Genomic DNA, 26,118 nt, shown 5'->3' on the forward strand with positions numbered 1-26,118 from the left:
CCCGTGGACCTGAGGCCTTATGCAAAAAATATGATCTTTGCTCTAAAAAGATAATACAGCAAGTCTTTTTAAAATAGGTTTAATTGGAGAACTTGTGTCCACAATCATGTTCCTGAATCTATCTGAAACAGAATGTGCAAGGGTGCAAGGCCAGTGAGAGGGGGTCAGATAGGAAGCACAAATCATCAGTTTGGGAGATGTTTATGGGGAGCAACCAGCACTATTTCTGCAATAAGGGTATGACCCTACATCGCTGAGTAAATCCACACCAAAATCTGTCTGCCGATTTTCACCACAGAATTCACTCATTGCAGCGGAAAATTTATGGAATTTCCGCAATAAGCAAGAGTGTGTGGATCTGAAAATTGACAGCATGATCTACCTATTATTGATTGTCTGCAAAATCCTTTAAGTGCATCGCCAGTATCCTGGCATTGAAGATCCACATTGTTCTGTATTTGAAATGCTTAACACAATAATTCAAATGACCTGTCATTAGCGGCCTGCTGTTCAGATACAGCAGCATGGGGCAGGTGAGCAAATACATTGGAAATCACATGACATGTCTCTGCCCACCTGCTCCATTTACTAGACTGCTGAGTTTGGGTGGTATCTGGGACCCCACATCTGCCAGAAACTGCTTTACTGCCTGATCACGAATAAGGCTTTGTTCTTCCTAGTGTCATATCCTCCAATCTTAACAGAGCCAGGACTCCTTTGGGGGATTACTTTTCAAAGGATCTCAATGGCCTCAACGAGTTATAGTGTTGTCCGTCATGTCTCAATGGGAGTTCCAATACTTTTTACAGACATAGTCTTGCTATCGAAAATGTGGAAAGCTTAAAAAATGGAAGAACAGCAATGTGAACCGAGCCTTATTATAACATGCTGACAAAATATGTGCCAAAAAGGTGGACTTTGTGTCAATGAATATGTGTACATATGACTTTAATTGATGTACTATTAACATTTTTGAAAAAAATTAGACTGGAGTCTTCTCAATGTGGTATAACAACTTAAAAAAAAAATCATACTTACCTCACCCGATCCCTCTTTACTCCCGACCCAATTGCGTTCATTCCCTCTGTACTTCCTGCTGCAGCGTTGATGCCCTAAAATATGCCAATTTGACCATTGCAGCCAACTGCTGGCTCATGCTAAGTTACATGCAACCTGCAACTGGCGGCAGGAACCACAGGTCACTTTGCCGCTACATCGCAGTATGAGAAAGTAAAGAGCAGCAGGGCTCCAGGCACCATTGGAAATGGAGATGCGGAGGATATGGTCCCCATAGAGGAAGTTCCCTGCATAGGTACTGGCTCCGATTCTGCTTGACCGCACCATTACATGCATTTATATGGATGACCATTCTTGAGACATCCCCTTGAAAAGCCATCACCATAAGACCGGACACACACTTGCCATATGTGCGAGGCGCGTCTGAGAGGTTCAGACACCACATGGGTAACTATCCGTGTGCTGTTCAACACATGCACATAAGAAACATGGAACAATACCTCTGCAGTGCCACCTATTGGATATCAGCATTTCTGCAATTCAATGTCCGACCCTTCATACAGGTCTTTGTTACAATGATTGGAATGCCAATCATTGTAACAAAGACCTGTATAAAGGGTCAGACATTGATTTGCAAGAATGCTGATATCCAATAGGTGGCGCTGAAGAGGTATTGTTCCATCTTCCTTATTTGCATATACTTCCCAGAGGAGCATACCTGGCCTTATAAGTCTCCTCACTCACCTTCTAGATGCTCTCCTTAAGGAGTAATGATACCCCTCCCAACTCAATGTCCGATACACGGATGGCACGCACATTCAGCTCATTCTGTAATATTCTGACATACTTCTTTGATAACGATAGCCTACAGCCAGGATCACGTATTTAGAGTTATCTAATCCGACATGAACCAAGTACTGGATACCTATGCCAAAACAAGACTCCCATCAGGTCATTTTGTATCAGAATGTGGGGTGATACAAGGTGAACTTGTTACAGCCGAATCATGTCCATAATTTACATTGCTCTACTGGTAATATAAAACGAATGCGCATTTATGTTTTATTCTATTTAGCTTTAGACTTTGCGGTCTCTTGGTTTTACCCAGCGCTCCCTCCAAGCAATGCACTCTTGAAATGGAAGAGTTAATAATTAACATTCATGGAAAATCCATACTAGTAGTCTGCCCTGGGAATGGGTCCAGCGCTGAGCACAGTGCTGCATTTTTCATGGAGAGTCTTGCTTTGAACATTTTCCATTTGAGTGCACAGCGTTGGGGAAGCTTCCTCATGTCCCTATGCCGTAGTGTTGGTAGTGGGATAACAAGACCTAGCTCAACGAAGACACCCAGCTCACTGCCATGTTAGAGAAGGTACATCCTGCCAACGTATTTTTGTATTGTTCTGGTGAATGAGTGCCATGTTTTTGTCTCTGAGTGTCAATTGCACAATAAAAAGTCAACAACATTTTGTGTACTCGCCGAGTGATGAATTTGTGTGAAATAGTTTATGGCTCTCGATACAGTAACTGTATGTCTACACCCGAAAAATGCAAGTCCAAGATTTAAGCTGGCTATACATATGCAATAACTGTCAGCCAACAGCTATACTATACATGCTTGGCCGAGTGTGCATGAGTATTTTAGAGGCTTACCTTCCTTAGGGGAAGGGGGGGGGGGGGAATTTGCATGTTGACATCCAACAAGCTCAATTCTTCTTTCAACTGGCAGTTGGGAGACCCCAATACACATATGATCATCTTTCGATCTCGCCAAACATTGGGTTTGGCTACCTATACCTAATGTGCATGGCAAGCTTAGGCTATGTTCACATCTTCTTCTTGGAGCACATTTGTGTATGCTGCAAGAATGCTCCATAGGCTTTAAAGCAACCATCCAAATTTGGGACAAAATTTTGTCTTGGGGCTGCAGGAGGTAGTTATATTACTTGCTGTTGGTCTTCTGTGCCAATGCTCCTTTGATCTGCTGGCTCGGGGTCCCGTTTTCACTTGTTCAAAATGGCCGATGCAATCTTCAGACTCATCCCCACAATGTATTGGTAATCTTAGACTACCAAACACTATAATTGCTTTTTTCATTGGCCAGTACTCCTCATGAGGTCAGCATTGGCCAACCAGATAGCAGTGCATAGAGTCAGGTAGCAAGAAAATACAAGTAGCCATCTTGAACGGATCACGAATCGGCAGATTGGAAGGACATTGCCAGAAAAAGAATGACCGTAGGTAATATACTCTCCAGATGTTGTCCTGGGATAGAATTTTGTCCCCGAAACTGGACAATCACTTTGACCACTGACCAGACATATGCCAAAAGAGTGTTGGCATAACTTTTTTTCCAAGTGTAGCCAACTAGGCTTTTCAATACAAATGGATCCCACAAAGACAAAATATATACAAGATAATATACTTTTTGAACAATGGGAGTTTCTAAGCCAATGTACGCCACTATAGGGGATATAGTGACACACGCCCGGGCTTTACTCTCCATGCACACATGTGGAATGTTTCCCAGCATATACGCCAAAAGTAATGAAAAATCAAGATGTGAACAGAGTTGTAGAATGATATATTATGCTTTAATTCCTTTGCTACTTTATAGCCAGAGCTCCAGAAACCTCACAGCATGAAGTACGAATGAATTATCATAGCTCAGAAGCAGAAAAACTAGGCTGGAGGATTGTATCTAAGCATTTTTATTACTACAAGACCTGGAGTTCCCACAGGAAGAAGTAAGATGAACCCTCAACCCTTAGGTAGCCTAACTTTGAGTCAGTGGAACTGCAGGAGGTTCGGGTGAAAGAAATGCTAAAATGTGGCCATAATATGCCTGTAAGAGGGCACATCCACACTCAGTATTCAAGTCAGTATTTGTAGGCCATACCCAGGAGTGTGTCCAATATACAGAAGAGATACAGTTCTTTCCATTATACTTTCTCTCTGTAGGTCCCACATTTAATTTTGGCTTACAAATAGTCGTGTGAAAGTAACCATACTGCGTGAAAGTCCACTATCTGTGTCATCAGTAAAGGTCATACCTAATCGAAACTTGCTCTTTCTCACTAGTGTTGCAAGAGGCACTTGATAGAACTCAATGACATAAGCAGGTAACTGCTTAATTAACCCCTTCTGAGCATCTGTGGTTTGCCTTTTGGTTACCATGGCAGCCTGGGGACTTGTGAAGAACCCTCAGGCATGCTATGGATTTCTGCCTATTAAGCCTTGCCTGCAAAAGTGGAATATACTGCAATATTGAAGTATGACTGCTGAGACAATTCACAGACAAAAACAAGTCAAAATAAAATCATTACATTAAAAAAAATAATAAGAAGGATGCAAAAGTTATTAAAAGTTAAAAAACACTCTTGTGGTTTTTCCAGGGGCAGACGTGCCACACGTGTACGGGCTGCTGGGTCAGGCATAGCAGTTGGGCCCCACTGTCTTTAACTTTTTGAAAGGGTATAATAAAATAAAAAACAATACATACTCACCTCCCCTGTTGCTCCCTGGCTGCTGTAGTTGGCCCCGTGGTCCACGGCTAACATCTGAGTTGTGTGATCATGTGACAAGCAAATGATTCCTGCTGACATTCCCAGCCTCACCAACGTTGAGACCGGGGACTGACAGCAATGGTCATATGTTTGTCCCGTGATTGCACAACTCAGAATTTAGTGGGGAATAGTGGCGCAGGCTCTAGCTTTGATTTTATCACATATTCATAAAGGCAATGTTTATATAAATGGGGGCAAAAATGTGGCATACCTAAGCAAATAGGGCGCAAAATGGTGGCATATAATAAAGGGGGTTAAAAAGTGACCCATTCAAGTAAAAGAGGGCAAAAAGCTCTCTCTCTCAGCTTCTCTCTCTCTCTCAGCTTCTCTCTCTGTCGCCGCTTCTCTCCATCTTTCTCGCCACGTCTGTCTCTCTCTCTCGCTGCCACTCTCTTTCTCTCTTGACGCTTTTCTCTCTCATTCTCCCTTTCATTGCTTCTGTCTCTCTCTTTCTCGCCACTTCTCTCTCTCTCACTGCTTCTCTCTACCCTCACCCCCTCCCATTGAAAGTGGGAGAGCTCCGCAATCCTCTGCCACGTCTGGGGAATCCTTTCATCCCCAGCGGGGGAACTCCTTCAGCCGCGGCTGGGCTAATTATTAATTCTCGCTGGGATGAAGGGATTCCTCTAATGATGCGAGGCTGTTTTCACATAAAAAACACCTCGCATCCACAGGGATTTCACACAATGGAAAGTGCGATATCGGGCCGCGAATCACAGCCTAATATCGCCCTTGCCTGTATGAAACCAGCCTCACTCTCTCCTCCTCGCGCTGCTTACTAACACTTCACTCTCCCTAGCGGCTCGTGCCCATAAACTTAACATTTCAACTTTGAGCTGCCCTTACAGGTCACTCCATGTATCAAACTCAAATTTTAGGATTTTACAGCGGTGGTGAGGATGTCACTAATGTAATGACACCAAAATCATCCACCAAAGGTCTGTGGTGCAAGAAAAAGCCTGCAGGCTTTTCTATATTAAATATATAAATATACAGTATAAGGATATACTGGAAGGAGGGGCAGTCCCGGCACTGTGTCAGCCCCTGCCTTTACACACTCATTGCATCAGAAAAGAAAAACAAAAGAAATTGGTATCACTGTGTCTGTAAAGGTCCAGTTTATTAAAATATTACATTATCTACAAAAAATGTAATACCAAAAAACTGCAATTTTAGTCTCTCTGTCTTCAAGGAAAAAACTGAATGAAACGTGATCAAAAAGTCATATGTACAGTACCCCAAAATGTTTTTAATGTAAGGCCTCCTGCACACGGGCGCATTCGCACTGCGGAGTCCGTGGCAGGAGTCCGCCTCCAGACTCCATAGCAAATACAGCCCATAATATTCAATGGCAAAACACCATTTCATCTCCACGAGCGGAAATCCATTGCGATTTTGTGCTGGTTACGGACGGACGGCTTCCATTGAAGTCAATGGAAGCCGTCCTTTTCCCCGGCACTTCAGCAGTGAGCACTGCGGAAGTATTGCGGGATACACATCATCCCCCAGCGCTGGCGGCTACTGCGCATGCACGACAGGACAGGCTGCTGGACAAGTAAGTTGGGCAACAGATCGAACCCCGCTGTGGGAATCCTGCATGCAGGGGTCCGACCTGCCCGTGTGCAGGAGGCCTAAGTACAGATCACCCCGCAAAAAATGATCCCTCACACAGCTGCATTGACAGAAAGATCAACAAAACAAATAGTGCAATAAAAAAGCATACAAATGTGGTATGGCTGTAATTGTACTGACCCGCAGAATAAGGATAACCCTGTTCTTGATTTTAGAAGTACATTTCATTGAAAGACTCTCTTAGAACTTCATCAGACTATGGGGCATATTTATTATGCCTTCTGCACCAAAATTCTAGTCTCAAAAAGTTGCAATTTACGCACAAGTTCCAAAAAAGGGAACTTTTTGAATGTTAAGCCTGGGGTCACACGGAATGGAATTTCGGCAGTATTCTCGTGGAATGGCCCTACCCAAAAAAACGTGAGAATTTTGCGGGGAAAAGCGCAGCTTCAAAACCCACGGGTTTTGGAGCAGTTTCGCCGTCGGCATTCCGCTGTGGCTTTCTCTCCCCATAGGAAAGAGAGAGGCCGCTGCGTAAATGAGAAAAGAATTGACATGCTGCAGAATTGAATTCATGTCAGTTTTCGTGCGGCTTGGCCGCAGCGTGTGGACGAGATTTTTGCAAAATCTCGTCCACTTTGCTAGCTAATCCCGGGATTAGAAGCTGCCGGCGAAATTCCGCCCCAAGTGAACCCAGCCTTACACTGGGCCTCATGACATTTTTAATAGTGGGCAGCAGGGCAGGGCCTAGTGTTGGGGGCCATGGCTGTGCACGGCCTGCCCCATTTACTATAAACTGGCGTAAATTATAGCACTGAAACCTGCGGCACCTCATAGCTGGCACAGGTTCAAGTATAGTACAAGGAGGCGACAAATGATTAATAAAAGCCTGGAGCCTCTTAATCTATTGGTTGCACTTATGCCACAGTATTCTTTACTAAGACCAGCGTATAAAAAGTCTGAAAAGCCGATCAACATCAATGCATGAAGAGGCGTACGCACCGCGCCGGGGAAAATTGTACTAAGCCTGGTGTCAGAAATGCCAGGCTTAGTCATTTCCCCCACGTCTCTGTCATGTTCATGCAATTGTAGTCTACTCTAGACAGTGACACTTAAAGGGGCAGATTTATGAAACGGTCTAAACGTAAAATTGTCTTTGTTGGCCTTAGCAACCAATCACAGTGCAGTTTTCCTTCTTTTGAAAGGGCGGTGCTGATTGGTTGCTCGGGGCAATAAGAAAGGTTTTTCTTTAAACCCTTTTGCCCAACAAGATGTCATTACGTCCTCCAGGTTCAGGATTTGTATAGACCAGGATTGATGGCTATTCCCATTGCATAAACAGCTGGTTTCAGGTGTCTTGGACAACTGACACCTGCCAGCAACAGCCATGATCAGCGCTTACACTGATCGCGGCTATTAACCCTTTGAATGCCGCTGTCAATTTGGCGTTCGTGATTCCTTCTGAAGGCCCCGAGGATTGCCATGAATGAATGTCTATCAAGGCGTGCTATAAACTGCCTATCAGAACACAGTATAATGCAATACTATGGTATTGCACTGTATAGTATGAGTGATCAAACAATCGCAAGTTCAAGTCCCCTAGGGAAACTGAAATAAAAATAAGTGACAAAAGTTTTTCGTATTATTGTAAAGAGTTTAGTATACTAAAAGTTAGGCTAGTTTCACACGGGTGATCACAATTTTGCCATTAGAAAATCGGGGAAAAACCATGTCTTTTTTACCATGATTTTTGAGCGCCAGTTCTGCTTTTTCTCGCGAGATCATTGCTGCCCGCTCGTGATTTTCTTGCACATTTATATCGTTCAATTTGCCGCTATTTGTTAGTCAAAGTCAATAGGACTTTCTAATGTTAAAATCGCATCACAACACAAGAAACTTGCGTTGTGATAAAAAGGAGGCTCCATAGGGAAACATGGGAGGTAAAAAAAAAAATCGCACATTGCAGAAAAGGAAGTATGCCACGATTTTTTGTTCTCTCAACATCGCATGAGTGAAAACATCGCAGATGGGAAGGAAACCGTTGTAAATCATTGGTTTCGTAAACCTGCTTTTTTACTGACTTTCGCATCACGCGAAAATTGCACGATTTTCTCACCCATGTGAAACCACCCTTAAAATACAAATCCTTGTCCCACATTCAAAACAAAAAAAACGAAAACATATTTGAAATCCCCGTATCCATAAAAGTCTAATCTATTAAAATAACGCAGGATGTACCCAGAATGGATAAATACACAATGACAGAATTGTGCTTTTTTTTGCTTACGCTCTCTCAGGCCGCCTTCACACAGGCGTAACCACACTTACGCAAACCTTAGTGCATCTTCTTTGCGCTATGAACAAGCCTTTTTTATGTGCGTATCGGCGTATTTCACTGTACTTTTTCTGCTCACAGGGCATGCTCATTTGCACACGGCGCTGATTAAAATGGCTAATTAGTTCCAAATGGCTTCTTTTTCTAGCGGCATCACGCAGTGTTTCCCGCATCTCTATGCGCATTGCACCTGCATTTTTGCACCCCCCCCCCATTGACTTCTATGGGGATTAGAGATGAGCGAGTATACTCGCTGAAGGCAATTGCTCGGGCGAGCATTGCCCTTAGCGAGTATCTCTACCGCTCGAGACGAAAGGTTCGGGTGCCGGCGGCGGGCAGGGAGCGGCGGGGGAGAGCGGGGCGGAACCGAGGGGAGATCTCTCTCTCCCTCTCCCCCCCCCCCCCCCCGGCTCTCTCCTGCTGACTGCAGCTACTCAGCGCTCCCCCGCGCCGGCACCCGAACCTTCTGTCTCGAGTGTGCAGGTACTCGCTAAAGGCAATGCTCGCTCGAGCAATCGCCTTTAGTGAGTATACTAGCTCATCTCTAATGGGGATCTTTGGTGCGCAAATGCGCAGAAAGAGCATATGCTGTCTTTTTGCGCGGCCGAAAATGCGCACCCAAAATGTACGCATGTGAACGAACCTATTAAAATCAAAGGGTTTTATTCACTGCATATTGTGTGCGCAAATTTTGCACGTGCAACTACAAATGTGCCCTTGTGAAGCCGCCCTAAGGCAAAGTTGAATAAAAAACAATTAAAAAGTCGTATGTACTTAAAAATGGTATCAATACACATCATACATACGCAAAACACTAGTCCTCACGCAACACCATCAACAGAAAGATTAAAAGGTAAATTATATATATTTATATATTTTCAAGATAATTTATTTTTTAACAATAATACAGCAAAAAAAAACCCCAAAAAAACTAAATTTAGTTTTGTCATAACTGTTCTGACCTACAGAATAACGTTAGGTCATTTTTACCACAATGTGTACGTTGGCGCTATACAAATAAAGCTTATTATTATAAAGTTTTTACCCCTCCCCCCCCCCAAATATGTCAACATTGTATTTTTTTCCCATTTCAATCCACTCCAAAAAATGTTTAAGTTCTATTAGTACATTATATGGTGCATTAAGGGACACTCAAAAATGCAACCTTTCCAGCTTTAAAAAAAAAAGCCATCAGACAGGTAAAATAAGAGTTAAGTTTCTTTGGAAGTTGAGAGGCGAAACCAAAAATCGGATAAACAAAGGGCCAAATCCTTAAGGGGTTAAAATAATGTCAATCAACTACTTTTTGACAATAGATTTGCTGCGCTACAAGAAATGAATGCTGCGCTCTGATTGGTTGCTATGGGATAACCCTTTAACACAGTTCCATGAATCTCCCTAGGTTGGCTGAAGCATGACGTTGTGTGACGTCAGCGGACTTCTGGGCGCAGCTCCCCACACACCAGCGCCAGCGTACGGTGCATTTTTGCGCATGCGCTCATCGCCGGCTGACGTCATCCAATCATTCATCCTTCATGCAGGAGGAAGCGGCTCCAGGGGGCGTGGTCATAGTCTGCTATGTCACCGAGGAGAGATGACTGACGTCTCCTACGTCCGCCCTAGGTGGAGAGCGGCTACTGGCCACGCCCAGTAACTCCTTCCCCAACCGCCGGGGTCTGCTGCGTCGCTCACTTCTGGGAGGCAGAGGGGTTAACAGGCTTTGTACCTTAGAGGAGGGGGTGGAGCGTCGGGTGGGCGTGGTTCCCCGGGAGGCGAGGTGGTACTACGTTGTCTGGGCGGGGTCGGGCTTGTTCCGCTGTCTGTAGTCGGCGGAGGTCGCTCTTGCAGGCGGTGGACTGTGTGTCCGGGTGTCGGGGCGCCCCAGAAGCCGGGGGACTGGTGTGCGGAGCCGCAGTGTGCAGGTGAGTGTGCGGCCGGCGCTGTGTGCTGCGGGGGGGCCATTGTCTGCAGTGTGCGGGGCTGCGGCGCGGAGTGTGCGGCCTGTGGAGCGGCTGACTGCTCGGGGTGTGCAGGGCTGCACTGATATGTGTGTATATGGGGCTCTGCATGAGTACAGCTACATACATGTGCAGTGCTATATATATATATATATATATATATATATATATATATATATATATATATATATATATATATATATATATATATATATATATATATATATGTGTGTGTGTGTATAGTGACATCTACAGTGTGTAGGGCTACATATATGTACAGACCTACACACTGCTATATATGTGTGTGCAGTGTATAGGGCTCCATGTGTATGTAAAGAGCTACATATATGTGTGGTGTGTATAGTTATTTAGGCCTTACACACATGTATGTGCAGCTGTGTTCTGTAGCCCGTGTGAATAAGGCCATGATGTACAGAGCGACACAATATAGAGATCTGTGTGTGTGTGTGCAGTTATACACATGTGCAGTGTACCGGACTACATGTATGTACCGAGCTCCTCATAGACATGTGCAGTGTACCGGACTACATGTATGTACCGAGCTCCTCATAGACATGTGCAGTGTACCGGACTACATGTATGTACCGAGCACCTCATAGACATGTGCAGTGTACCGGATTACATGTATGTACCGAGCTCCTCATAGACATGTGCAGTGTACCGGACTACATGTATGTACCGAGCTCCTCATAGACAGTGTACCGGACTACATATGTATGTACCGAGCTCCTCATAGACAGTGTACCGGACTACATATGTATGTACCGAGCTCCTCATAGACATGTGCAGTGTACCGGACTACATGTGTGTGGACCGAGCTCCTCATAGACATGTGCAGTGTACCGGACTACATGTGTGTGGACCGAGCTCCTCATAGACATGTGCAGTGTACCGGACTACATGTGTGTGGACCGAGCTCCTCATAGACATGTGCAGTGTACCGGACTACATGTGTGTGGACCGAGCTCCTCATAGACATGTGCAGTGTACCGGACTACATATGTGTGGACCGAGCTCCTCATAGACATGTGCCGTGTACCGGACTATATGTGTGTGGACCGAGCTCCTCATAGACATGTGCCGTGTACCGGACTACATGTGTGTGTACCGAGCTCCTCATAGACATGTGCAGTGTACCGGGCTACACGTGTGTACCGAGCTCCTCATAGACATGTGCCGTGTACCAGACTACATGTGTGGACCGAGCTCCTCATAGACATGTGCCGTGTACCAGACTACATGTGTGGACCGAGCTCCTCATAGACATGTGCAGTGTACCGGGCTACACGTGTGTACCGAGCTCCTCATAGACATGTGCAGTGTACCGGACTACACGTGTGGACCGAGCTCCTCATAGACATGTGCCGTGTACCAGACTACATGTGTGGGCCGAGCTCCTCATAGATGTGTGCAGTGTACCGGACTACATGTGTGTACCGAGCTCCTCATAGACGTGTGCAGTGTACCGGACTACATGTGTGGGCCGAGCTCCTCATAGACATGTGCAGTGTACCGGACTACACGTGTGGACCGAGCTCCTCATAGACGTGTGCAGTGTACCGGACTACACGTGTGGACCGCGCTCCTCATAGACGTGTGCAGTGTATGAAGCTGTATGTACTCCATAAGTTGGTGTCAGTACACATAAAGCTACTGGAGCAGCCCTGACTGTATACAGTATTTCTATATACATGCACTAGAGACCTCCCTGTAGTATGTGCTGTACCTGTGATCGGTGGGGGTCTCTCCTCTGCGGACCCCACTTATCTGGAGATCTGGGTAATCCTGATCACGCTTGCTTGGCTTTTTTTTGTAGCTTCTTGTCATTCTGTCTGATGTGAGAGTAACTTGGGCACCTGCCCCGGGGTACAGGGCAGCTCGCTCGCTGTCTTAGCAGGTTCCGTTTAATTATTTTTTTTGCTGTCTTTATACCCCCCTGCCAGTGCTCTGCTCCAATGTAGCCTTTTGTGGGCACCGTGCTGTCATTCCTGCTGCTCCCTGGTAGTCAGTACTTGCCACGTGCTCATCGGTGTGGTGCCATTCTTGGCCGCTGCCTCACCTCTGCGGAATGCTGCTTGGTTTCATCTTTTTTTGCTCCGGTGTCTTTGGTACCTACGGGTCAGTATGGGTACAGTGGGCGATGGGCTGGCCTGCAGGCTGGTTGTCGGGTACAGCGGGCGATGGGCTGGCCTGCAGGCTGGTTGTCGGGTACAGCGGGCGATGGGCTGGCCTGCAGGCTGGTTGTCGGGTACAGCGGGCGATGGGCTGGCCTGCAGGCTGGTTGTCGGGTACAGCGGGCGATGGGCTGGCCTGCAGGCTGGTTGTCGGGTACAGCGGGCGATGGGCTGGCCTGCAGGCTGGTTGTCGGGTACAGCGGGCGATGGGCTGGCCTGCAGGCTGGTTGTCGGGTTCAGCGGGCGATGGGCTGGCCTGCAGGCTGGTTGTCGGGTTCAGCGGGCGATGGGCTGGTATTTGACGGGGATCTACTAGAGCAGTCATACTGATCTCCGTGGCAGGGCGGTTGTACCGGTTTGGCTTGGGGCACTCGTCCAGTAATGACGCACAGTCATCTGATTGGAATTAATCTTCGTGCCCACGATGAGTTGGCGTCGCCCGCGGACATGTTCTTCCTTCTGATTACATCATAGATATGAGATTGTAATTACTGGTGGATCCCTCATTCTAGACTATGAGGACCCGTGGTCACTCCTGTTGGTGGCACACTTGTGGGGTCCAGGAGAGGGTTTCTAGAACTACACACGTGAGCGCCATATCTGGTCGTATAACTTGGCTCGGTATTGGCGCTTGTGAACGTTCAATGTACTCGCGGATTGGAGGCGGTTTTTGGTGAAGTTCCAATCCTCTCCCCACGATAGAGGATCGGAAGTGTTTGCCATTGATTTCAATAGGAAACCTCACATGCCCATCGCACAGCATAAAATGGGCATGTAAAAGAAAGCATGCAAATTAATATTTCTTTTTAAAGCTCCCATTGAAATCAATGGGCACGGCGCCCCAAGGAACGCGGAAAGTTAGAACATGCAGTGATTCTCACCCAAAAGAATGGGCTTCATATGTGCCTGTCTCGCAGCGCACACATCTCATGATGCGATGTGAAGAACTCAGCGGGACGCCCGCGATCCTTCGGTGTTCTCTGCCTGTCTAAACGCTCTGCACATGCGCTAATGACCATATCCGTGACGTCAGCACCTGTGGAGTCCTTTACACAATGGTCGGCCCGTCTAAATGGGACATTAGACAAGGGAAAAATAGGAAACCTCCCAGGTGGTATAACGAAGTGTTGGGCTCAGTGCTATAAAGTTGGTTTGGGGTAGAGCTTTTGTTTTTGGTATCCTGGGGTAGGTGAGGGGGGTTAATTGCAGCAGTCTTCCGTTAAACTGGATTCACACGGTCGGTTGTGTGCGAGTTGCACCCAAGAAGATTGGACGCAATGTGCGTTAGCCAGTACACTGACGCCCGTCTGTGCGCTGTCCAGTCTGCATGGAGAGCGGATATTACATGCCCTATTCTCATATGCGATATGGATGACAATAGGACATGCGGCAGATATTGCCCCATAGAACATCGCCAATTGTGTGGACAGTCCCGTAGGATATGCGTGTTGTCCCTGACGGCACACGGAACAATGATACTGGCATTTGAATGAACCCTTAATGTGTCTTCATGTTTGGCTATTGAAATAACTTGCAGTGATGGATGTAGACACTTAATTACATTTCCGCAATATGCGGAAGATGTGGAAAAATGGCCACGTATATATGTGGGTTATGGAACGGAAACTGGCAGATATAGAAGTGTGGAAATATTCCACGCGTGTGAAAGCATCTTAACACACGCGGCTCATGCTAAATTCACATACACACCGCCCTACTGTGCACACATGCAATTCACATACACGACTCTACTGTGCTCACAAAGTAGAGCTGTCTCCCTTCCCCAGGCATCGGACTGGTCACATGATCCAAAGGTCCTTCACTGCCGCTTCTTCCTTTGTGTTTTATGGCTCCAGGATCTTCTCAGAGGGAGGTCAGCACTTCTATCTCAGATCTGTGACTCGGTGCATGCTTGCTTAGGGTTCATTCATATATCGCTGATTTTCGCTGCAGCGTTATTTTGGCTTGTCAATTCCAGCAAACCCCGGGTTGCTTGCCAGAAAGTGAATGAATGGTCCCCGTTATGGTTAATGAGGGCTGTTTGTCGCAGCTCGGTTCGGTCATAAGACGGAACTGTTTGGCCATGGGGTGCTGAATGGAGCAAGAACGGAATCCCCTAAGGCTGATGTGAATGAGCCCTTAATCCGCTGCCCAGCATGGAGTACACAGATCACCATTAAGCAGGGAGGGAGAGAACAATGCAGACTCGCGTTATTCTTAGGGGCTCCGCAGAGTGCTTCATCAGCACTCTGAATGATTGTTGAGCAAGTGGTCAGGGGGCTCTGCCACTGCCAGAGCCTCCTGACTTCAGACTATTGCTCACACACATTTATTGACAAGGTTTTTTTCTTTCCTTTTTTGCTAAAAGTAGTCCAAAAAATTCAGTATGTCACAACATTAATGAGAACAATGAGCCAATGGAGCAGCATCTGAAAACATATCTACATTTTAAATCCATAACAAGTATTTAGAAAGTTTTGTGTATTTATATATACAGATCCTAAAGTCCTTCACTGCAGTTTGAGCGCTTAGATATCTTTTTTCTTTTTTCCTCAAATGTCATTTTGATAAAAAACAAAACCAGACCATGTAAGATTGTATCACGTATCTGGGATGTGGACGCACTTTAACATTAAAGGGATGTTTTTTTTTTCACGTTTTTCTGAGAATGGGGGTCTCGTTTCATTGGCCACATGGGTAAAATCCCTTAAAAGAACAGTGGTCCTGATCTCTGTGGCAGGACGGCTGTACTGATTTGGCTCGGGGCACGCGTCCAGTAATGATGTACAGTCATCTGATTGGAATTAGTCTTTGAGTCCGCGATGAGTTGGCGTCGCACGCGGACATCTCCTTCCTTCTGATTACATCATAGATATGATTGTGATTATCGGTGGATCCCTCATTCTAGACTATGAGGACCTGTAATCCCTCTTGTCCATGTCACACTTTCTAAAAGGGCTCTTTCATACGGTTGACAAAATCACACTATTTTGCCGCGACAACGCATGTATGTGAAGCCCATGGTGTCTGGTCCTTAAGGGGTTAAACGGTGTATATATTGCTGTTACATCTGATACAACAAATACAGACAATGTATCCAAACTGGGTTTGTCATGAATAATCGCAAAGCACAAGCATTGAAGCTCCAAAGAGTTAATGGACAATTTCAGCACTGCCACATCTGTAGTGACGTGTACATTACCGAGGCCACATGTGATGCCTTTTAGAGTACATGCGGCATTAAATATCCTATGTTACATGTGCTGCACACACTATAGACCTGGTACATATGATGCAGTGCTGCTCTTCCTGACTTCTATACAGTTTCTCAAAAGTACATATACTATAATCTAGAGAAGAGACTCCCCCGGAGGCAGGAAACCGCTCACGGCTTCACACATCTTCAAGGACTTCTTAAACTTTTTTTTTTTTTTTTAACAACTTGGTTGAAGATATTGTCTCACAAAGGGAACCCCTCCCATTCTGTGGGTAGGGCAGAATATCTGATTGGTGGAAGTCCCAATAAACGGAGCGGCGGTTAGGCATGCGCACTACCGCTCCATGCCGGAGAGGACAAGTGCTCAGCTGGCAGAACCATGATAGTGAATAGGATATAATGGTTTCAAATATACAGGTACGAGCCAAAAAAAAGCCTATGGGATCCACTTGATATTTGAGGACCCTTCACACTACATTTTGTGATCCGCCTTAGAATTAGTTGCTTAGCGTTGATATTTTTGGGGGAATGTAATGATTTACTAAAATGAGTAAATGTGGCGATACACCCTTAGTAGTCGTTGGCCAAATGGGGGTTCCGCCAATAGCTACTTCTCTCGGCTTTCCCATATACGTGACTTAGTGTGTTCGTTCATGTATACTCTGTATGGACAGTATGGAAAGGCCCAACGACGGCTTCAGCCGCAGCTTGTTTTTAGGGGGGAACAAAAAGTTCATGCTTTATCCTTCTTTCCCTCAACCTCATCTGTCAGGGGAGAAGGTGGGAGGCCTCAATGCGTATACATCAGTCTGTTGGCCCTGCCGAAATTGGCGGTTTCTGATAACTTTTACCCAATGTTTTGGGGACCTTTAGTTTACAAGGATGGTCGTTGGATTTATAACTTTTTGTTTGCTAAGCTGGAGGCGTCCAGAAGCTGTCTGATGGCCTGTGCATACGTGTGAGGATGGGTGTGATGGGTACTAGTGGAACTCTTTTTTTTTTTTTTGAACTTGGTCTTTGCTTTAGAAGAATGAAATCTGGCTTTAGATCTCAGCAGTTCTTCCGGCTTTACTAATTGTAGTTAAAGAAGCTTTTGGAAATCGGTGGCTATTGATGTAAATGCTGGGGTGGGGGTTGGATTTATATTATGAATTACATTAAAAAGTTGCATGTTTTTGTGCATTTAGCCACAGGATAGGTGATAAGACATTGATCGCTGAGGGTCTGACTGCTGGGGCACTCGGGGATCAGGAGAACGGTGCACCCTGATGAATGGAGCAGTGGTGCACATGTGCGTCCAGCTCTTCGTTCACTTCTAGGGTCCTGAGGGTGGTAGCTGAGCGCACTGCTCTATCGGCCCATACAGTGTGTGCAGCGGTGGCCCCGTATGCGCATCACCGCTCCATTCACCAGGGGGATTCAGGATTTGCCGTTCTCCTGATTAATTGATGTTTTTGGTGGGATAACCCCTTTTAAGAATGATGGCTGTTGCCTTTTCAGGTGAGTGGTGGAGTGGTCATCTATTTGATGGGTGGCTCTATTCCTACGTTGGTTGGGAGTATTCCTTCAGAACGGACCAAGCGGCAGCTATAAACATCCCAGATGGCAGTCGTTAAGGGCCCAGTGCTTTACTGGAGTATTTGGGTTCCCTCGCTGTTTACTGCTCGGGGAGTGTGAGAACTCTGCTCCTCACAGCGCTGGGATTACACAGCTGTAAAGTGCTCCCAGCCGGCTCGCTCTTGGCAAACACAGCGGGCCATGTGAATTTAGGAGGAATGTAATAGCACTGAGCTGACAGGCCCTCCTTGAGCGCATCCTGGGCACGTACTTCCATTGCTAAGTATCCTGGGAACTGTCTTATTATTTAACCCCCTTGACTGCCAAGCACTTAAATGACAGGTTTGGAGATTGCGGCAAGTTACGGTTTGTTACTTCGAGGTTTAATAGTGATACTTGTAACGATTCCCCACGGGAAGACTTGTAAGGTGTATTTAAAGGAAAGCTCCACCTTCAAGCAATGTTAGCAGACCACAGTTCCCTTATAGCATGATGGTATTTCACAGCAGGGAGCAATACTATAATAACCTGTGGGGCAACAGGAAATTGCCTGCATGCATTGGCAAGCAATTTGTAATGTCAGCAGAATAGAAGCTGCAGTCCGGCATGCAGTTGGAGCATCGGTAGTGGCCTATAAACTGACCCCAACGGCTCCCATATTGCAATTTTAGGGTGTTCCTCGCAGCACTCCAAGCTATTATCAATATTACATCATCCCAATTTGATACTATGGGCACAACCCTCAATCTATCAAATCAATGGGAGCTGTGCCTGCAGTACCAAACCAGGCCACTGCAATGTTGACAACGTTGTCTGCTTCCAGTACTGTCCACGCTGACAGCGAGCCTGGCGATCAGCAAGGATCCCGAGTGGCGAACCCTCAATGATCCATTGATGACCTATCGGGGTCATTAATAATGAAAAAAAAAACACCTTTAACGAGCACCAATCAACAATATAGCATTTTGGTGCTTTTGCAGGCAGCAGAGGAACGGGGAACATTAATAGGATCGTTTGCCCCCATATAGACTGCATTAGTCGGCAGAATATCCCCTGGAAATGTGCTGCCGATGAGTGATCATTTTTATGCTCGCCTAAAAGATTCGATCAGCCGCCGAATTGTTACTGGATTGTGGGTTATAGTCGCACCGGTCCAAGATTGGGGAAATGAACATTTGCACCTAATCATTGAACCTTGTTAAAGGGCCTTAAAGTGACCCTCCAGGGCTCACATGGGCAGCACTGGCCAATCAAAGCAGCTCGTAGTGTTATAGCCTAATGTATATTAATGCACAGTGTGCGTCCAGTAGTCGGCGAAAGCGGCCATCTTTGTTTGTCTTGACCGGTTGGGTCCTTTAAGAGATTTTTAGTCGGGGTTATTTTGGGAGATGCATTAGAACGAAGAAACAAAATGGCTTCAAAGCTGCGTGTGCCCGCTAACTTACTAAAGTGTCGGTACCTTCTAGTCATCGCTATTTGTGTGCGGTCTCTAATCCGTAATACGTCCCTTGTGGAAATCTGGTGGGCCGTTCTGTCGCTCCAGATGACTTCCCGTGTATACAGAGGCTTTTCTTAAGGATTTCTTGAGAAAGCAAAAAAATGGTCCCATCACTTGTCATACTACAGACGTTAATTACCTTTAAGGGAAGGCTCGTACAGGCGTAATTTAATAGCGTGTAACATGGTAAATGGAGTCAATGAAGGGGAACTGATTTTCATTGCCCGCTCATACTAGCGTTTTTTTTTAATTGCGTAAAAAAAAAAAAAAAAAAGCAGCATGTTCTAAGTTACCGCACGATAGTCCTATTGTTCTCTGAGTGCATAATAAACACTGTACATATGCAATTACATTGTGTTATGTGCGCCATTTATAGTTGCTAAGCGACAGCTGGAAGCTAAAAAATAAATACAAAAAATAAAATGCAAAATGCGCAATTCTGATTTGTCAAAACCATTGCCAAGCAGTGCAGGTAAAAAAAAAAATTTGGGGCCAGCTATTTTTTTTTTGGTATGGATGTGAATAACGGATGACATTATAGAAGGGGGGGGAGCTGGACCTATAGGAGAATCCGCTTAGGTATGGAGGCACCTTTGTAGTGACATGGGCTCCCTATGGCCATATGATGTGCAGCTGTGATGACTGTGTGCACCAGGGGTAACGTAGAGCTGCTGACAGTGTGCAGACAAGCCTCTACCGCAGCCGACGGGGTGGATGTGCTGCGCCGCCGCGCTCTTCTGCTTTCCTTCCAGCTGACTCTTGTCAGCATTCTTTTTTTATTGTGACCCCCGGGATCTGATTGCTCTTCCAGTGGGGGTTGTACAGCTCAAGCCCATGGAAAAGTCTTAAAGGGGCAGCACATCATCGCCTGTCAGAAGCCATAGATTAGCAGCAGATAACATCTGCTTTTCATTCCCCCCCTGACTGCGCTCTATACTGGTAAATCAGTCACTTCTGGAAACTTACTTCTAGGTATTGTAGCATGTGGGATTTCCCGCTGAAGCGTACATGTGTGATCTGGCGTGTCCTATTAAGGCTCTGTTCACATGTTATGGATTTTCCACAGCAGAAACCAGATGCTGATCGTTGGAAGGAGTGAGATCTGCCGCATAAAGTCACATCAGCAGTACAGGTCAGTTGTAGGGTACGTTCACATGGCCGAATCTGACGCAGCTAATTCCACTGTGGAAAAAAATCTTCAGTATTTCCGCCCAGTGTAAACGATACCCTAAAGGGGTTTTCTGGGGTCGGATAAGACTTCCATAAGGGCTCATTCACACAACTTTATATTTGAGCCATGGGCTGTGGTTGTGTTCCACAGACTGCACACGGCCCATAATAGTCAATATGGAGAAAATTAAATTTTTTTCAGACCAGAATGGGACATGCCATGTGCAAGGTCTGGGGAGATGGGATCACATGGGTGTCCATGTGCTGTCTGACACTCATAGGGCTGTGTGAATGCGACTTTTGGGGCAAATGAGATAAAATTAGAAGACCCAGTACTTGCCTGTTAAATTGCCCTGCCATACCAGCGCTGCAATCTCCTTCTCCCTAGGCTTGATTTCCCTGGTTCAGAGAGGACGACACACTTACAGCGCGTGAGCTTCAGTTTGTCACTCTACTCGGTGGCCCCAGAATGAGAATTTCATAGAAAGATATTTGGCACTAACAGAAAATTTCTAGGCACACTGACTATCTTGGGTTTGTCTATAGCGTTGATTATGTGCTGTTGGTGTTTCTGAGCTTGCCGAGGTATGCATATACTATACATGCAGAAGTTTACATTTCAGTATATTAAGTACCATAGTTAAAAGTGGCATCTTCCTCACTTTCTAGCAGTCTGTAGTTCTCCTTTGGCATGCGAAGAAAAGAAGCCAGCTCCATATCACGAGATAGGTATATGCATGCTGGGATTAATAATGTGCTCTACGTCCGAAATGCGTAAGTATGTTCATCTGCAATGTATTGTCTAGATAAACATTTTAATGGGTTCCAGTAAATCCTGAATGACGTTTACCCAAACTGCTGAAGGAATTCTTTTATCTGTCGTTCCCCATTCTCATCTCGGGCCCTTTTGTAAATGTTCAGGTTAACCAAAATATAAAGGTAAATGGATGATGAAGAGGAGGGGGATGCAGCTGCAGCCAGTGCAGCTTGAGAAAAACTATGAAATTTGTCTTTTCTCCAGAAAAGGAAAAAGTCTTGCTAGTAACCTCCATAAGTAACCAACGCCTAGCCCATTAGAGATGCCCATTTGTAGACCATGGTCTCGGTGTTCTTCTTCCTGGTCTCTACAGAGCAGGGGGACTGGTTGGTGTGAGATGCCTTAGATGCATCACATGGGCGCGGGGTAGTGGTTATCCTTGGGAAGATCCAGCTGGTGTAGCGAGGCTTCAGGTACCGTCAGAACGACTGTGGGGCGTATAAGTCCCCGACAGCTGTCCCACTGACTGTCCCCATTATCGCTCCTCTGCTTTACACAGGAGTGATAGTCATTCTGTGAAGAGAGGTGGAGCGGGTTGGGTATCGCTCTGGCACCCTCCTCCATTCAGCAGTCTTCATTGTTGAGCGACTCCCTTTTACGTGAACCGACGTCCTTTTATTTTTAGTTCTGCTAAAAACCAAGCGACTCTCACAAGGGCTCGATTTCTTGCTCAGTGCCCGGTCAGCGGCTGCGTCTACATTGGTTGAGTATCACCTGAATTTTTTTTTATTACCAGTGATAATCTGGGCAATAATTGCCCCATGTACGGGTACCTTTACACGCTCATAGAGTTGTTGAAAATGGTGAAAAAAATAAACCTTTTACAAAAAAACATTTCTGGACTAAATTATGTTGCATATGAACTGTGTTAAATATGAAACGTCGCTGAGAGGCGAGATACGCTGTCATGCACAGTAGAATATCACTGGGGTAGAGGAATCCAATCGATTCTTCACTGGTAGGATCCCTAAAACTTAACTTTTAATGATAATTAACTAAAACCTGTATGAGCTCAGGACAAACATACAGATGAATATCAAGCAAATACCACCCTAATCCGAATTCGGATTAGGGTGGTATTTGCTCGATATTTATCTGTATGTTTGTCATGAGCTTAATATGTTTAACATTAAAAGTTCAGTTTTCGGGATCCTACCAGTGAAGAAGCCCTGCTCAGTACACAATCTCTGCCCTACACTGCGATAGCTGGCTCATACAGTGTTTTACACAAGGCCGTGTGAATGAGCCCATAAACATGGCATGAGATCACCAGTTTAGATAACAAACTTCCATAAGTAACATAAAAATACAGGCAATTAGGCGCAATGTTTGTATATCATTTATTTATTTTATTTCTGTCCCCCAGTCTTCACCCTAGGAATATTCCAGCATTGCAGGCAGCCACTTTCCTTCATACCGTTTTTCAGTTATACATATATCCTGATGAAATCTTTAATCATGCTCATCTGATTAGTCGCTGCGTCTCTCCGGGAATTACTGTCAGGGCCTATTTACACGCAACGATAACTTGTTCAAATGAGTGCTAATTGTTGTGTAAACGCGGGTGGACGTGCACTAGTCGCTCACTTGTCGTTTATTGCCGAGTTTCAGCTTGCATAAAAATAGTCGTTAGTTGTTTGCTTTTGACTTTGTTTAAATGGCATTTGTTCAGTCTTTGACAGACTGAAAGACTTGCGGGGAGGGGTGATTGTTTGCCCTGCTAAACACAATGACTACTTGTTCGTGCCAGCAGATGACAATGACTTCTTCACAGGTATTAAAAACCTCCCGCCCCCCCTGAGCAAACCACATATACAGAGTTTACTTTAGCTAATGAGGGAAATGGAGAGGTTTTTCAAACTATTGTCTGTATGCAGAAAAGTTTGTCTGTTCCAACAATAACCGTTGGGTGTAAATGTGGCTTTAAACCGTTTAGATTAATGAGGCCGATGTTAACGGTCAATATACCACAACAAAAAGAATATTCAATATTGTACAATCTTATGATGTCTGACTTCATTATCTTCCCCCTTTCTCTGGATCAGTGGGCGTCTCAGTGGTCAGACTTCCACCGATTTTCAAATTGAGGCCCATTTACACCAGCAGATGATCATTCAAAGGACAGTTTGAGTGACAGCTTTGAGTGATCATTTTGCATAAATTAAGTAGCTACTCAGCTACTTAAGTACTAATTAGGTATGCAAATGAAGCCTTAACTAAATGAAGTTAATAGCCCCAGGCTATTATCTGAGCTCAGATCCTTTGTTCTCTATGGGGAAACAATGCTATCAGCATTTACCTGTGGAGAACTGCTGATAAGGCTGAACAAAGATTTTTAGGTTGCAGTGAATTTAACGATCAGCTGGCAGTGCCTGAAAAGCGCACAACGGGCACACATCTACGCGCACCGATTATTGCTAAAACGATCGCCGATTAGTGTTTTTTTTTAAAGCGGTCATCGGCTGGTGTACCTGCTAGCTTGCTAGTTTTGCTATATCTTTTGCTCTTTTCTTTTTTTTTTTTAAGTTTTTGATGTGGTTTTGAAGACTTTTTGAAAAGCGAGAAGTGGTCTACAAGGAAGACGTAGCTTAGTCAAACTTATTAAGAAAGCAACTCAGCGGGGCGTGCTACTACGCACCACTGTTATCCCTTCTGACCTCCCATTACAGATATTCTTAATCAAGACCCATAACAGATTGGAACGTAGCATATGATGTGTTTCCTGTATGTTACAATAGCGTTTCACATTCAACCATTGGAAATCTGGTGAAGCTGTTTGTGTGCCGTGGATTCTGCTAGGCAATGTCTCTAGAAATTGGTATTTTTGAAACGGTTCTTTAACCCCTCAGTGACCAGTGATGCACATGTACCTCATTGGTTTTTGAGGGGAGTATGAAGTGGGCTTAAGAGCTGAACCCACTTGCTACCCGGCTTTTGTACAGCTGACGGTAGCCATTTAACTCCTTAGATGCCATGGCCAGTGCTGACTGCCAAGCAGTTAGCCAGAGGTGCCCCTCCAAAAATGGCATGTGTGGTGTGGTGTGTGTCTTTTTTTTTTTCTCTCTCCATATCACCCCAATTACAAATTAAATGGTAAATTAAATAGTACCAATAAAAATGCATCTTGTACCACATAAAACAATCTCTCCTCTAGGCATGTCAATGAAAAAGTTGACAAAGTTAACGTCTTGGATCAGAGACAAAAAGTAACAGCAAAAAACTGAGAGATTGCTGTTCTTTAAGGGGTTAAAGGGGTTTGGAGTCATTTCCATAATACTGGGTAATAATCCTTTGGAGGTAAAAACGGGATAAATTAGTGGGGGTCCAACCGCTGAGAACACCACTGTTCCTGGGAACAGGGATCCCGTGTCCCCATCCTCCTCACTTCTGGGTTGCGTCTCCCACCCACAGTGACCTCATTGAATGGAGCTCGGGTTGTGCTTGTGAAGCCACCGCTGCTCCATTCATTTTGATGAGAACAAAGCACCTGGCTATTTCTATTTCCAGCAGTCATAAGTGTGACCTGTGCTCCGTTCCATCTTGTCAGTTTGAAGGTGCAACAAGGAGGATGGGGAAGGGGGGACAGGACCCCCGTTCTCAGTACTGGTTGAAGCTCCAGTGGTCAGACTCTTACTGATCTATCCATTTCCATGCATCCAGTGGATGGGTGAAAGCTCGGAATAAAGGTCCCATTCCCGGAATACACCTTTAAATGGTTTCTCTTGCCCGTAGGAACTGTTGGTAAAAGACAAGCGCTGCTTGTGGCAGTCTGTGTGTTGTGACTATTGTGAGGGATTAGCGTTTAGGATCGGTAGCAACCTGGGCATAAGCAGTCAGAGACAGTGACACATAGGATAAAGTCTTTAGTCCAGGCTTTGCCTGGGTTTATTTCCCAGCAAGCAAAAGCAAAATACAGGCCTTAACATCAGGCAAACATAACGTAAATCCTGCTCGTCTGAGCACTTACTATACCTGGAGCGTCCCTGTCTACACACTGGTAACACAAATGGCTCCTGCACACAGCCAGCCAGGACTCTCAGACCTGCAGAGGTCTCAGCTCTCCCTCTAGGCCCTGTAGGCCCAGGCTTTATAAGGCCTGGTACCAGCCCCACCTGGTACGTGGGAGTGGCCATCCCACCCTTCACTTTGGTCACTCCAGGAAAAGCCAGCCCAGATTATGCGGCTTGGAGCCACTTACTTGCTACAACGTGTCAGTAACTTAGTGTTACTGACACCATACTGCCGGCTTCCTCCACCGAGCCCAGGCTGCTCGGTGGCACGTATCTGCCCAAGTGCTCCCTAAAGCCGCATAGGAGAGCATCCTAGGCGAAATGTAACGGCCCTCCAGCACTTTGCCGGTCACTGTCTCACACTATTCACAATTGCTCATAATGCTGCGGCAGTGTATCTAAGCGCAGTGTGACTGCTGCAATCAGAGGTCTATTCACAGAACACAGACTGCCTGATGTGTGTTCTGACGGTTTTAGCGAGTTGACAGAAGTTTTCTATTTCATACAACTCTGTAGGGTTCTTATCACGTCAAACTTTCTTAGAGAGGAAGCCTCTCCGATGGTAGGAACTTGGAGTTGCCTAATCAGAGCTCCATCTTGAGTAATGTGAGTACACTTCGAGGGTTGTTTATATTGTCTTCTGGGATATAGCAAGCACGCTGGGGTTTCCAATAATAAAGCCTAAGGCCTCATGTCCACGGGGAAAATCGGGCCCGCTACGGATTCTACATGTAGAATCTGCAGCGGGTCCCTCCTGCCCCGCGGACATGAGCGCTGAAAATACGAATAAAAAGGAATTTACCTATCCGTAGCGGGCAGCGAAGCTCTGCTCTTCCTCACGGCTGGATCTTCTTTTTCGGCCGGCGGATGAATTCCTTACGCCGGCGGCACGTCGTCGACGTGCCGCGCGCATGCGCCGGGCACATCCGCCGAGCCGAAGCAAGGGAGATGCGGCCGTGAGGAAGAGAAGAGCTTCGCGGCCTGCTGCGGGTGAGTAAATCCTTGAAATTCCTATTTTAGGTCTCCCGCGGATCCGGACGGCTTCCATAGGCTTCAATAGAAGCCCGCGGGAGCCGACCCCGCGGGAGACCCGCACGAAAATGGAGCATGGTCCAGATTTTTTCATGCTCCTTTTTTTTTTTAAATCCCTTTTATTGACGATCCGCGGGTATTTATCTACCCGCGGGTGGTCAATGCATCCCTATG

The 26,118-nt window shown here is 45.7% G+C and overlaps 1 protein-coding gene across 1 annotated transcript in view; it reads left to right on the forward strand.

Annotated features, from left to right (window-relative positions):
• The first annotated feature begins 10,269 nt into the window (after positions 1-10,269).
• Positions 10,270-26,118, forward strand: part of NCK1 (NCK adaptor protein 1) — a 95,768-nt gene continuing 79,919 nt past the window's right edge. The window contains exon 1 of the mRNA XM_066598068.1: positions 10,270-10,412. The gene's annotated coding sequence lies outside the window, so the exon portion shown is untranslated. The remainder of the gene's footprint in view (positions 10,413-26,118) is intronic.

The sequence above is a fragment of the Eleutherodactylus coqui genome, chromosome 1, assembly GCF_035609145.1.
Source record: "Eleutherodactylus coqui strain aEleCoq1 chromosome 1, aEleCoq1.hap1, whole genome shotgun sequence".
Lineage (NCBI taxonomy): Eukaryota > Metazoa > Chordata > Amphibia > Anura > Eleutherodactylidae > Eleutherodactylus > Eleutherodactylus coqui.